The sequence below is a fragment of the Pelobates fuscus genome, chromosome 3, assembly GCF_036172605.1.
Source record: "Pelobates fuscus isolate aPelFus1 chromosome 3, aPelFus1.pri, whole genome shotgun sequence".
Taxonomy (NCBI): domain Eukaryota; kingdom Metazoa; phylum Chordata; class Amphibia; order Anura; family Pelobatidae; genus Pelobates; species Pelobates fuscus.
Genome location: NC_086319.1, coordinates 400,188,696 through 400,203,745, shown reverse-complemented (window position 1 = coordinate 400,203,745; position 15,050 = coordinate 400,188,696). Strand labels below are relative to the sequence as shown.

The 15,050-nt window shown below is 49.3% G+C and overlaps 5 non-coding genes across 5 annotated transcripts; all 5 read left to right on the top strand.

Moving 5' to 3' along the window:
- Window positions 1-7,233: 7,233 nt before the first annotated feature.
- On the top strand, window positions 7,234-7,305 carry TRNAE-CUC (transfer RNA glutamic acid (anticodon CUC)). Its single transcript has one exon. It is a non-coding gene; the product is annotated as a tRNA-Glu (tRNA).
- A 2,112-nt stretch (window positions 7,306-9,417) lies between these two features.
- Window positions 9,418-9,489, top strand: TRNAE-CUC (transfer RNA glutamic acid (anticodon CUC)). Its single transcript has one exon. It is a non-coding gene; the product is annotated as a tRNA-Glu (tRNA).
- Window positions 9,490-10,935: 1,446 nt separating this feature from the next.
- On the top strand, window positions 10,936-11,007 carry TRNAE-CUC (transfer RNA glutamic acid (anticodon CUC)). Its single transcript has one exon. It is a non-coding gene; the product is annotated as a tRNA-Glu (tRNA).
- Window positions 11,008-11,812: 805 nt separating this feature from the next.
- Window positions 11,813-11,884, top strand: TRNAE-CUC (transfer RNA glutamic acid (anticodon CUC)). The gene has a single exon. It is a non-coding gene; the product is annotated as a tRNA-Glu (tRNA).
- A 2,791-nt stretch (window positions 11,885-14,675) lies between these two features.
- Window positions 14,676-14,747, top strand: TRNAE-CUC (transfer RNA glutamic acid (anticodon CUC)). Its single transcript has one exon. It is a non-coding gene; the product is annotated as a tRNA-Glu (tRNA).
- The last annotated feature ends 303 nt before the right edge of the window (window positions 14,748-15,050 follow it).

Genomic DNA, 15,050 nt, shown 5'->3' with positions numbered 1-15,050 from the left:
ACATGGTCCTATGCCCAAAACAGTTCCATGAAATCAGTGCTAACAGTCGGTCACGTTTGGTAGGCTTTTACAGGTTTCCCTGCAGGGCCCATAATCTGTGGGTAGGAGGCTGTCAAGCAGGCTCCTCCAGGAGCTTGTGGCAAACTCACTTGGAGAGGGAGGAGAGCTATGATACGCCCAGGAAATGGAGATAACGAGATGGTTAAATAATGGTTGATTGAGCAGCGGAGCGGAATGGCTGCCTAATCTCTGAGCTCCTCCGTACTCGCCCTGCAAATCGCTAGAAAGCTGCCCCAAACGCAAATATGGGGAAACACACTAAGGCTGGGGGTACCCCCAAACCAGCGGCCACCCGCCCACCTGCAATCCAGGCATCGGTCAGGCAATACATGACCACACAGCCGGACCCATCTTCCCAGGCCTCCGCTGAGGCCTTCCTGTACTCGGAGGCCTCATCCATGAGCCCGAACTCCCAGGTCGGCGACGCGAGCGGAGAACCCACTGAACACCCGCCGGCAGATTGGATGGCCCTGCTGAGAGCACTGCCTACCAGAGCGGATCTGACCCAAGCCACATCGGCCCTCCATGCCTCGATCCGGGCCGACCTCCAACTGATGAGAGCGGACATGCAGGGTATGGCGGACCGCATGGCGCGGCTGGAAGAGGAACAAGACAACCTCACTGTGGCCCACACAACCACGGAGTCCACGCTTCTCAGCCACACTGCCCACTTACAAGCCATGGCGCGCCATGTAGAAGACCTCGACAACAGGGGCCGCAGAAACAACCTGCGGATCCGAGGCCTACCTGAAGGCGAAGAACCCTCAACCCGGCTCACAGACACACTTACCTCCCTATTCAACGACCTTCTAGGCCGTCCTAAGGACACCCTGATCGACTTTGTCCGTGCACACAGGGCATTAAGACCCAGAGGCCCTGAAGGAGCGCCGCCAAGAGATGTTATATGCTGCTTAACTATCTTCTCCCTCAAGGAAGACATACTACAGGCGGCCCGTAATGCGGGATCCATTACCCACGAGGACCACCCGATCCAGATATTTCCCGATCTCTGCCCGGCCACATTGGGCTACCGCAGGGCCCTGAAACCCCTCACTCGAGCCCTGACGGCTCAGAAGGTGAGATACCGATGGACTTTCCCGACCGGCCTAATTGCTCACACCCCTAATGGTCCCATGCCGGTACGCAACCAACAGGACCTGCAAGATCTCACCATTGAGCTCCAGCTACCACCTTTCAACATGCCTTGGCCGGACCCATTAGACTTCTATGTAGGCCCACCGAGGCCGACACGAGACGACCCACTGCCACAAAGAAGAACTAGATCTAGACAGGAGACGGCGCGGCCAGTCGGCAACACCCGCTGAGTTCTACGGCTCCTAAGAGACTTTGAGACCCACAGTTTGAGGTACCTGCCTACGAACAACAACCCGCTGGGGAGCCTCCCATAAGGTATCTCACAAACCACACTGAACTGCCGATCTCCCTCTCTTGTTTCACTTTTGGGTGGGGGGCTGAAACGGGGGATTTGATGACTCTGCGGCTCACGCTGTGCCTCGACCGCCACTCAGAAAGGGAACATTCTCTTAACCGGCTGCGTTGCCATAGAGGGACTGATATTGCCACACCACCAACCACGAGCCGCAGAGACGGGGAGACTCGGTGCCACCGGCACATTTTGTGACTACTAATAATGGTGATATAGGGTCTTTGTCGGAGGGCCCATCCTCCCCCTCTATTGAAGTGGATGGGTATATACCATGGGGAAGGATAGGCAGGAGGGAAACACAACCACCACACACACGCCTGACGCCAGAGCTCAGGGCCACAACACGACACGCTATCCAACTAGACACGCCATGATGCTCGCACACACGACTCACAAGGCTGGAAGCCTGGTCCACACGACATGCATAATCTTTACGATACCCCACTCACAAGATCACAGACAACCTAGGGGCTAGAGTATTTTTTGGGCGGGGCGGGTAGGGGGTAGCCAGAGGGGCCTTCCACGTGGGAGTTTTTCTTTCTTTTTGTTGTCACCGCTGTAGGTGACCCCACGGGGAAACACCTCGTTGTTTTTCTCCTTTTTTATCCTCTCCTCTCCCCTCTCTGAACCGGGACCCCGGAGAGAGACCGGGTATATCCGAGAGGCATTCAGTAACCAGTAGGCCACGTTCCCACCTGGTCGGGGTGTCAGGTAGAAAGGCAAGGGGACTCGACCGAACCGCTAGTACGGACGGGACGACTCCACCTCGGCCTACACCCGAGCCATTATTTTGTATAGTGTTGTTTTATTGCTCATTGTTTACTTATTGTTTACATAGTGTTCATTTTATTTTTCTTTTCTTTTTTGTGTCGTCTCTGTATCTAATCCTAGGCGCTCAAAGTCCGGCTGCGGTGTCCGCGTGGGGACTCGGGAAGGGGCCTCATCAAGGACCACCCGTCCAGGTAACACCCTTTCCCTGTACCTCTGACACGCTCCTCCCCTGAACCCACCCACCACCTGAGTGGTACTGCAAACCGTAGGCCCACCATTTATCTGCCCGCACTACCCCTCCCAGAATAGCCCATAGGTACTCCGTCATGCAGAACCCGAAACCGGTAACCAGAGCAGACATCAACATTGTCTCTATTAATGCCAAGGGCCTTAACCAACCTGAGAAACGATCACAGGCGCTCCGCCACTTTCACAGCCAAAGAGCCCACATAGTATTCATACAGGAGACACATTTCAAGGAGGGTCTGACACCTAGAATAACTGACAAACGGTTCGCCCAATGCTATCTCAGCAACAACCCCTTAGGAAAATCCAAAGGCACGGCCATCCTCCTTCATAAATCCCTACATTTCACACCCACAGCAACCATGAAAGATGACTGGGGAAGGTATATATGTGTTAAGGGAACGATAGCTGACCGTACGTACACGCTAGCCAACCTGTATGCTCCTAACACTGCGCAACACCGTTTTCTGACTAAATCACTGAAAGCCATCATGGCCTTCACGGAGGGTTGTCTGATCATGGGAGGAGACCTGAATGTGGCCCTACAACCGAGCCTAGACACCTCTACGGGCACCTCGACGATACCCAGACATGTGTTGACCACTATCAACAAAACCCTTAGAGACCAACGCCTGACCGACTGTTGGAGAGCGACACACCCTGATGACAGAGACTTCACCTTCTACTCCAATCCAAACAAGACGTACTCCAGACTTGACTACTTTTTCCTACAACACTACTACCTGACTGATGTTAAGTCGGTGACGATTGGGACAGCGACATGGTCCGACCACGCACCACTCACCATGACGCTAACGTCTCCCCTCTATAAGCCGACGTGCCGCAACTGGCGACTGAACGAAGCCCTACTTAACGACCTAACAGTAGCCACGGAATCCCGAACCACACTTACTCAATACTTCACTGACAATGTTACCCCAGATGTGACACCCCTCTGTGTGTGGGAGGCCCACAAATGCGTGATACGAGGCTACTTCATAGCCAAAAGCGCAGCCCTGAAAAAAGCAAAGGCTGCCAGACTGGCGACCATAATCACGGAGATACAGGTGGTGGAAGCCAGGCACAAACTTACACGGCTCCAGAGCGATGGTGCCAAGCTACTGACACTACGCAGGGAACTGGCATCCATCATGAATGCCTACCACCAAAGGGCGCACCTGCGCACCAAAGCCTTCTTTCACACACACGCCAACAAATGCGGGACCTTGCTGGCCCGTATGATCGCTAAAAAGAGAGCAGAATCCTACATACCTAAAATTCGTGATAAAGAAGGGCGACTGAAACATCTCCCGGGAGACATGGCGGCGGCAATACGGGAATATTATGCGGAGCTTTATGCCATACACCCCGACAGGGAGCCACCACGCCAAGGTGACGCCTTACCAGAAACTAGACAATACCTACGCACACGCATACATAACCGACTTCCCAGGGAAGCTACGAATGCCCTTGACGAACCGATCACGCCTCGCGAGTTAGCCTGGGCCATAAAAGAGTCGAAATTGGGCAAATGCCCGGGCCCTGACGGTCTCCCCACTAGATACTATAAAAAATTTGCTGACGTGTTATCCCCACATCTCTTGACTGCCCTTAACACCTTACGTGACGGAGCCAGCCTACCCACACAGACTCTAGAGGCCAACATCTCCCTAATCCCAAAGGAAGGTAAGAACCCGGAACTCTGTGCGAGCTACAGACCTATCTCCCTACTAAATTGTGACCTTAAACTCTTCACAAAAATACTAGCCCGCAGACTACAAACCTACCTCCCTGATCTCATACATAGAGACCAGGCAGGGTTCACGCCCCAGAGAGAAGCAAGAGACAACACCATCAGGACACTAGATCTCATCCACAAGGCACAAGACAGTCGGGAGGGCCTCCTCTTGCTCTCCACAGACGCGGAGAAGGCCTTCGACCGCATAGATTGGGGCTACATGCTGGCGGTATTGGAAGAGATAGGTCTGGGCCCGCACATGATGAGCTGGATACGAGCACTATACTCCAAACCCACAGCAAGGGTATGCGTGAACGGACTGTTCACGAACCCGTTCCCCATCCGGAACGGCACAAGACAGGGATGCCCCTTGTCCCCACTGCTGTTTGTACTGGCACTAGAGCCCTTTCTTAACTCTGTCCGGGACAACCAAGCCATAAAAGGGATACAGATAGGGCAGACGAGACACGTAGTGGCTGCCTTTGCAGATGATCTGCTGTTTTATGTCACTCAGCCTGAAACATCAATGCCAGCAATTATGGCAGAGTTCCAGCTCTACGGCCAATTATCGAATTTTAAAGTTAACCTCGCCAAATCTTCGGTTCTGAATGTCTCGATCCCACCCAATAGAGTTGCAGCCCTGAAGCACACGCTCCCATTCCAATGGTCTGACACTACTATAAGATACTTAGGCACCTCCATACCAAGAGACCTGTCACAAATATACACCACTAATTTCCAACCCCTCCTAACCACAATACGTAGAGACCTGGAGGAATGGACTAAAGTTCGCCTTTCCTGGTTTGGACGCATTGGAGTGTTGAAAATGAACATCCTGCCCAGGCTGCTCTACTTGTTCCAGACACTGCCAATTCACATACCTGAGGCGTACTTCTCAACACTGCGCTCCATGGCACTCAGATTCACATGGCACAACCTGCAGGCAAGGGTCAAACACGACACTCTCACATTACCAAAAAGGAAGGGCGGCCTGGCCCTCCCAGACTTCCAGGTTTATTACAAGGCAACCCATCTCCAGAGGGTGATGGAATGGTCCAAATCGGAGGTCCACAAGCTATGGAAGGAAATAGAGTCAGACCAAATATCCAGACCAATAGGGCTCCTACCGTGGCTAGATCACCACCAGGGCAGACAGCTGGCTAACCCACACCCGCTAATTAGAGCAACCTTAATGGTCTGGCACAAAGTGGGGACACCCTCCTCCTTCACCACGCCCATTTCACCACTCTTACCCCTGACGCATAATGACGCCTTCCCACCTGGACTAGACGCAGGCCCGTTCCAACAACTGTTAGGACACTCACTACCCAGACTCTGCCACGCCACCACCAATGGCACGATACGGACTCTTGAGTCCCTGCTGCCCGAGGGGAGACCAACGTTCATGCTGCAGTTTAGACACAAACAACTATCCGCTTACCTAACAATAGTCACCAAAGACATCCATGCCCACAGGCCGCTCACAGACTTTGAAAGGCTCTGCCATGACCCAAACCCACTGGCCAGGGGACTGTCCACACTCTACAGCCTCCTCATGGACGCAAAGAGACTTCCCCCACCGAGCTTCATGAGTAAATGGGAAACCGACCTGGGAATTACACTCTCGCCAGCCCAATGGGAAAAGGTCTGTACCCTGTCCCTTCACTGTTCAACATCAAGCGGCATACAAGAAACGGCCTATAAGGTACTGTCTCGCTGGTACCGCACGCCACTGGCCACCCATTCCTACGACCCAACCGCCACCAACAACTGTTGGAGATGTGAGAAAGCCCTAGGCACTCTCTTCCATATCTGGTGGACGTGCCCCCTGATACGACCCTACTGGGCAGCGATCCACACGATCATCACCAAATTTTCTGATACTCCCCCCCACTTAGACCCAGCAGCCTTTCTCCTGCACCACACCTCCACCCGTAGCTCAGCTTACAAAAAATCCCTAACGATCAGGATCTTAAATACAGCCAAGAGTCTCATTCCCTTATACTGGAAACAAAAGACCCCACCACCTGTGTCGACCTGGTTTAAGCGCATGGAAGAGCTAAGGGCACTAGAGGAACTCACCTCACACGCAGAGGGGAGGGAACAGTCGTATATGACGACCTGGACACACTGGATACTGACCACGACGAAACCTGACTTCCAGACGCTTATCACAGACTGAGTAGACATCAGAAGGGACATGACCCGAGACGATAGGTAGGGGTGACAAGGAAGGACCGACAGGACAGCGCACGTCACACATAAAGCTACCACTGACAGACGTTAACTCGACAATTCTGACCCTGACGGAGACGAAGGACCACATAAACCTAAAGGGAAGGGAGGACGCTTTCTCAAACGCTGAGGGATCCCCCCCCCCCCCCATTTTTTATCCCCCCCCCCCCCCCCCCTCCCCCCCCCTTCCCCCCCCCCCCCCCCCTTCCCGGGTGGACTTGCGGGCCGCGCAGCCGGACCAGGATACAGCAGACCACAGGTATGCCATTAAATGCTCGACTACACATGTTCCGACCTGGAAACCTGCGCGTTTCTCTGCATTACTTTACCGACACCTCAGAATCGCTAACAATGTGCCTTATTACCTGTGTCTGTCAGTTGTTGGAAACCTGCGTGTTTCACTGAACCACACTTGAGACGTTTACCTTTATTGTTATTTGCAAATTTATTCTTGAAAATCTGAATAAAATTTAATTCACAAAAAAAAATAATGGTTGATTGAAGCTGTCAGGTGTAGCTCGCACTTTAATTTGAAATCGGTTTCCTTTTTGCCTTTAAAATAAGCGATCTTGCTGCAGTATAATTAGGGCGCATTGAGGAAATCTGTGTAAGAATGGACCTTGCTGACCTTTTCAGTGCCTTAAAAGGCAAACGTTTGAATTGCACTGTCGCGTGGAAACCTTGAGCTTCTGGATTCCACAAACTCGTTTTCTCACAGTTTCTAGCAGCTCACAGTTCCCTGGTGGTCTAGTGGTTAGGATTCGGCGCTCTCACCGCCGCGGCCCGGGTTCGATTCCCGGTCAGGGAAAGTTAATCTTTTCCCGCAACAAGCAAAATGTTCCCTAAAAATACATAAAACCCCACAAATGTTACATCCCTTAATAGCCCTGATCTGGGTGACCAACATATCCAAAGATCACACATATCAGTTCAGGGGTTCAGGAATTTCCTGGAAGTCATAATTTTGACCAAGCGTGCACATGGTCCTATGCCCAAAACAGTTCCATGAAATCAGTGCTAACAGTCGGTCACGTTTGGTAGGCTTTTACAGGTTTCCCTGCAGGGCCCATAATCTGTGGGTAGGAGGCTGTCAAGCAGGCTCCTCCAGGAGCTTGTGGCAAACTCACTTGGAGAGGGAGGAGAGCTATGATACGCCCAGGAAATGGAGATAACGAGATGGTTAAATAATGGTTGATTGAAGCTGTCAGGTGTAGCTCGCACTTTAATTTGAAATCGGTTTCCTTTTTGCCTTTAAAATAAGCGATCTTGCTGCAGTCTAATTAGGGCGCATTGAGGAAATCTGTGTAAGAATGGACCTTGCTGACATTTTCAGTGCCTTAACCCCTTAAGGACACATGACATGTGTGACATGTCATGATGCCCATTTATTCCAGAAGTTTGGTCCTTAAGGGGTTAAAAGGCAAACGTTTGAATTGCACTGTCGCGTGGAAACCTTGAGCTTCTGGATACCACAAACTCGTTTTCTCACAGTTTCTAGCAGCTCACAGTTCCCTGGTCGTCTAGTGGTTAGGATTCGGCGCTCTCACCGCCGCGGCCCGGGTTCGATTCCCGGTCAGGGAAAGTTAATCTTTTCCCGCAACAAGCAAAATGTTCCCTAAAAATACATAAAAATCCAACAAATGTTACATCCCCTAATAGCCCTGATCTGGGTGATCAACATATCCAAAAATCACACATATCGGTTCAGGAATTTCCTGGAAGTCATAATTTTGACCAAGCGTGCACATGGTCCTATGCCCAAAACAGTTCCATGAAATCAGTGCTAACAGTCGGTCACGTTTGGTAGTCTTTTACAGGTTTCCCAGCACGGCCCATAATCTGTGTGTAGGAGGATGGCAAGCAGGCTCCTCCAGGAGCTCGTGGAAAACTCACTTGGAGAGGGAGGAGAGTTATGATAGGCCCAGGTGTAGCTCGCACTTTAATTTGAAATCGGTTTCCTTTTTGCCTTTAAAATAAGCGATCTTGCTGCAGTCTAATTAGGGCGCATTGAGGAAATCTGTGAAAGAATGGACCTTGCTGACATTTTCAGTGCCTTAAAAGGCAAACGTTTGAATTGCACTGTCGCGTGGAAACCTTGAGCTTCTGGATACCACAAACTCGTTTTCTCACAGTTTCTAGCAGCTCACAGTTCCCTGGTGGTCTAGTGGTTAGGATTCGGCGCTCTCACCGCCGCGGCCCGGGTTCGATTCCTGGTCAGGGAAAATTAATCTTTTCCCGCAACAAGCAAAATGTGCCCTAAAAATACATAAAACCCCACAAATGTTACATCCCCTAATAGCCCTGATCTGGGTGATCAACATATCCAAAGATCACACATATCAGTTCAGGGGTTCAGGAATTTCCTGGAAGTCATAATTTTGACCAAGCGTGCACATGGTCCTATGCCCAAAACAGTTCCATGAAATCAGTGCTAACAGTCGGTCACGTTTGGTAGGCTTTTACAGGTTTCCCTGCAGGGCCCATAATCTGTGGGTAGGAGGCTGGCAAGCAGGCTCCTCCAGGAGCTTGTGGCAAACTCACTTGGAGAGGGAGGAGAGCTATGATACGCCCAGGAAATGGAGATAACGAGATGGTTAAATAATGGTTGATTGAAGCTGTCAGGAGTAGCTCGCACTTTAATTTGAAATCGGTTTCCTTTTTGCCTTTAAAATAAGCGATCTTGCTGCAGTCTAATTAGGGCGCATTGAGGAAATCTGTGTAAGAATGGACCTTGCTGACATTTTCAGTGCCTTAACCCCTTAAGGACACATGACATGTGTGACATGTCATGATGCCCATTTATTCCAGTTTGGTCCTTAAGGGGTTAAAAGGCAAACGTTTGAATTGCACTGTCGCGTGGAAACCTTGAGCTTCTGGATACCACAAACTCGTTTTCTCACAGTTTCTAGCAGCTCACAGTTCCCTGGTAGTCTAGTGGTTAGGATTCGGCGCTCTCACCGCCGCGGCCCGGGTTCGATTCCCGGTCAGGGAAAGTTAATCTTTTCCCGCAACAAGCAAAATGTTCCCTAAAAATACATAAAACCCCACAAATGTTACATCCCCTAATAGCCCTGATCTGGGTGACCAACATATCCAAAGATCACACATATCAGTTCAGGAATTTCCTGGAAGTCATAATTTTGACCAAGCGTGCACATGGTCCTATGCCCAAAACAGTTCCATGAAATCAGTGCTAACAGTCGGTCACGTTTGGTAGTCTTTTACAGGTTTCCCAGCAGGGCCCATAATCTGTGGGTAGGAGGATGGCAAGCAGGCTCCTCCAGGAGCTCGTGGAAAACTCACTTGGAGAGGGAGGAGAGTTATGATAGGCCCAGGTGTAGCTCGCACTTTAATTTGAAATCGGTTTCCTTTTTGCCTTTAAAATAAGCGATCTTGCTGCAGTCTAATTAGGGCGCATTGAGGAAATATGTGTAAGAATGGACCTTGCTGACATTTTCAGTGCCTTAAAAGGCAAACGTTTGAATTGCACTGTCGCGTGGAAACCTTGAGCTTCTGGATACCACAAACTCGTTTTCTCACAGTTTCTAGCAGCTCACAGTTCCCGGGTGGTCTAGTGGTTAGGATTTGGCGCTCTCACCGCCGCGGCCCGGGTTCGATTCCCGGTCAGGGAAAGTTAATCTTTTCCCGCAACAAGCAAAATGTGCCCTAAAAATACATAAAACCCCACAAATGTTACATCCCCTAATAGCCCTGATCTGGGTGACCAACATATCCAAAGATCACACATATCAGTTCAGGGGTTCAGGAATTTCCTGGAAGTCATAATTTTGACCAAGCGTGCACATGATCCTATGCCCAAAACAGTTCCATGAAATCAGTGCTAACAGTCGGTCACGTTTGGTAGGCTTTTACAGGTTTCCCTGCAGAGCCCATAATCTGTGTATAGGAGGCTGGCAAGCAGGCTCCTCCAGGAGCTCGTGGCAAACTCACTTGGAGAGGGAGGAGAGCTATGATACCCCCAGGAAATGGAGATAACGAGATGGTTAAATAATGGTTGATTGAAGCTGTCAGGTGTAGCTCGCACTTTAATTTGAAATCGGTTTCCTTTTTGCCTTTAAAATAAGCGATCTTGCTGGAGTCTAATTAGGGCGCATTGAGGAAATCTGTGTAAGAATGGACCTTGCTGACATTTTCAGTGCCTTAACCCCTTAAGGACACATGACATGTGTGACATGTCATGATGCCCATTTATTCCAGAAGTTTGGTCCTTAAGGGGTAAAAAAGGCTTTTTGCCTTTAAAATAAGCGATCTTGCTGCAGTCTAATTAGGGCGCATTGAGGAAATCTGTGTAAGAATGGACCTTGCTGACATTTTCAGTGCCTTAAAAGGCAAACGTTTGAATTGCACTGTCGCGTGGAAACCTTGAGCTTCTGGATTCCACAAACTCGTTTTCTCACAGTTTCTAGCAGCTCACAGTTCCCTGGTGGTCTAGTGGTTAGGATTCGGCGCTCTCACCGCCGCGGCCTGGGTTCGATTCCCGGTCAGGGAAAGTTAATCTTTTCCCGCAACAAGCAAAATGTTCCCTAAAAATACATAAAACCCCACAAAAGTTACATCCCCTAATAGCCCTGATCTGGGTGACCAACATATCCAAAGATCACACATATCAGTTCAGGGGTTCAGGAATTTCCTGGAAGTCATAATTTTGACCAAGCGTGCACATGGTCCTATGCCCAAAACAGGTCCATGAAATCAGTGCTAACAGTCGGTCACGTTTGGTAGGCTTTTACAGGTTTCCCTGCAGGGCCCATAATCTGTGGGTAGGAGGCTGGCAAACGGCTCCTCCAGGAGCTCGTGGCAAACTCACTTGGAGAGGGAGGAGAGCTATGATACGCCCAGGAAATGGAGATAACGAGATGGTTAAATAATGGTTGATTGAAGCTGTCAGGTGTAGCTCGCACTTTAATTTGAAATCGGTTTCCTTTTTGCCTTTAAAATAAGCGATCTTGCTGCAGTCTAATTAGGGCGCATTGAGGAAATCTGTGTAAGAATGGACCTTGCTGACATTTTCAGTGCCTTAACCCCTTAAGGACACATGACATGTGTGACATGTCATGATGCCCATTTATTCCAGAAGTTTGGTCCTTAAGGGGTAAAAAAGGCTTTTTGCCTTTAAAATAAGCGATCTTGCTGCAGTCTAATTAGGGCGCATTGAGGAAATCTGTGTAAGAATGGACCTTGCTGACATTTTCAGTGCCTTAAAAGGCAAACGTTTGAATTGCACTGTCGCGTGGAAACCTTGAGCTTCTGGATTCCACAAACTCGTTTTCTCACAGTTTCTAGCAGCTCACAGTTCCCTGGTGGTCTAGTGGTTAGGATTCGGCGCTCTCACCGCCGCGGCCCGGGTTCGATTCCCGGTCAGGGAAAGTTAATCTTTTCCCGCAACAAGCAAAATATTCCCTAAAAATACATAAAACCCCACAAATGTTACATCCCCTAATAGCCCTGATCTGGGTGACCAACATATCCAAAGATCACACATATCAGTTCAGGGGTTCAGGAATTTCCTGGAAGTCATAATTTTGACCAAGCGTGCACATGGTCCTATGCCCAAAACAGTTCCATGAAATCAGTGCTAACAGTCGGTCACGTTTGGTAGGCTTTTACAGGTTTCCCTGCAGGGCCCATAATCTGTGGGTAGGAGGCTGGCAAGCAGGCTCCTCCAGGAGCTTGTGGCAAACTTACATGGAGAGGGAGGAGAGCTATGATACGCCCAGGAAATAGAGATAACGAGATGGTTAAATAATGGTTGATTGAAGCTGTCAGGTGTAGCTCGCACTTTAATTTGAAATCGGTTTCCTTTTTGCCTTTAAAATAAGCGATCTTGCTGCAGTATAATTAGGGCGCATTGAGGAAATCTGTGTAAGAATGGACCTTGCTGACATTTTCAGTGCCTTAACCCCTTAAGGACACATGACATGTGTGACATGTCATGATGCCCATTTATTCCAGAAGTTTGGTCCTTAAGGGGTTAAAAGGCAAACGTTTGAATTGCACTGTCGCGTGGAAACCTTGAGCTTCTGGATACCACAAACTCGTTTTCTCACAGTTTCTAGCAGCTCACAGTTCCCTGGTCGTCTAGTGGTTAGGATTCGGCGCTCTCACCGCCGCGGCCTGGGTTCGATTCCCGGTCAGGGAAAGTTAATCTTTTCCCGCAACAAGCAAAATGTTCCCTAAAAATACATAAAACCCCACAAATGTTACATCCCCTAATAGCCCTGATCTGGGTGACCAACATATCCAAAGATCACACATATCAGTTCAGGGGTTCAGGAATTTCCTGGAAGTCATAATTTTGACCAAGCGTGCACATGGTCCTATGCCCAAAACAGGTCCATGAAATCAGTGCTAACAGTCGGTCACGTTTGGTAGGCTTTTACAGGTTTCCCTGCAGGGCCCATAATCTGTGGGTAGGAGGCTGGCAAGCGGCTCCTCCAGGAGCTCGTGGCAAACTCACTTGGAGAGGGAGGAGAGCTATGATACGCCCAGGAAATGGAGATAACGAGATGGTTAAATAATGGTTGATTGAAGCTGTCAGGTGTAGCTCGCACTTTAATTTGAAATCGGTTTCCTTTTTGCCTTTAAAATAAGCGATCTTGCTGCAGTATAATTAGGGCGCATTGAGGAAATCTGTGTAAGAATGGACCTTGCTGACATTTTCAGTGCCTTAAAAGGCAAACGTTTGAATTGCACTGTCGCGTGAAAACCTTGAGCTTCTGGATACCACAAACTCGTTTTCTCACAGATTGTAGCAGCTCACAGTTCCCTGGTAGTCTAGTGGTTAGGATTCAGCGCTCTCACCGCCGCTGCCTGGGTTCGATTCCCGGTCAGGGAAAGTTAATCTTTTCCCGCAACAAGCAAAATGTTCCCTAAAAATACATAAAACCCCACAAATGTTACATCCCCTAATAGCCCTGATCTGGGTGACCAACATATCCAAAGATCACACATATCAGTTCAGGGGTTCAGGAATTTCCTGGAAGTCATAATTTTGACCAAGCGTGCACATGGTTCTATGCCCAAAACAGGTCCATGAAATCAGTGCTAACAGTCGGTCACGTTTGGTAGGCTTTTACAGGTTTCCCTGCAGGGCCCATAATCTGTGGGTAGGAGGCTGGCAAGCAGGCTCCTCCAGGAGCTCGTGGCAAACTCACTTGGAGAGGGAGGAGAGCTATGATACGCCCAGGAAATGGAGATAACGAGATGGTTAAATAATGGTTGATTGAAGCTGTCAGGTGTAGCTCGCACTTTAATTTGAAATCGGTTTCCTTTTTGCCTTTAAAATAAGCGATCTTGCTGCAGTCTAATTAGGGCGCATTGAGGAAATCTGTGTAAGAATAGACCTTGCTGACATTTTCACTGCCTTAAAAGGCAAACGTTTGAATTGCACTGTCGCGTGGAAACCTTGAGCTTCTGGATACCACAAACTCGTTTTCTCACAGTTTGTAGCAGCTCACATTTCCCTGGTAGTCTAGTGGTTAGGATTCGGCGCTCTCACCGCCGCGGCCCGGGTTCGATTCCTGGTCAGGGAAAGTTAATCTTTTCCCGCAACAAGCAAAATGTGCCCTAAAAATACATAAAACCCCACAAATGTTACATCCCCTAATAGCCCTGATCTGGGTGACCAACATATCCAAAGATCACACATATCAGTTCAGGGGTTCAGGAATTTCCTGGAAGTCATAATTTTGACCAAGCGTGCACATGATCCTATGCCCAAAACAGTTCCATGAAATCAGTGCTAACAGTCGGTCACGTTTGGTAGGCTTTTACAGGTTTCCCTGCAGAGCCCATAATCTGTGGATAGGAGGCTGGCAAGCAGGCTCCTCCAGGAGCTCGTGGCAAACTCACTTGGAGAGGGAGGAGAGCTATGATACCCCCAGGAAATGGAGATAACGAGATGGTTAAATAATGGTTGATTGAAGCTGTCAGGTGTAGCTCGCACTTTAATTTGAAATCGGTTTCCTTTTTGCCTTTAAAATAAGCGATCTTGCTGCAGTCTAATTAGGGCGCATTGAGGAAATCTGTGTAAGAATGGACCTTGCTGACATTTTCAGTGCCTTAAAAGGCAAACGTTTGAATTGCACTGTCGCGTGGAAACCTTGAGCTTCTTGATACCACAAACTCGTTTTCTCACAGTTTGTAGCAGCTCACAGTTCCCTGGTAGTCTAGTGGTTAGGATTCGGCGCTCTCACCGCCGCGGCCCGGGTTCGATTCCCGGTCAGGGAAAGTTAATCTTTTCCCGCAACAAGCAAAATGTGCCCTAAAAATACATAAAACCCCACAAATGTTACATCCCCTAATAGCCCTGATCTGGGTGACCAACATATCCAAAGATCACACATATCAGTTCAGGGGTTCAGGAATTTCTTGGAAGTCATAATTTTGACCAAGCGTGCACATGGTCCTATGCCCAAAACAGTTCCATGTAATCACTGCTAACAGTCGGTCACGTTTGGTAGGCTTTTACAGGTTTCCCTGCAGGGCCCATAATCTGTGGGTAGGAGGCTGGCAAGCAGGCTCCTCCAGGAG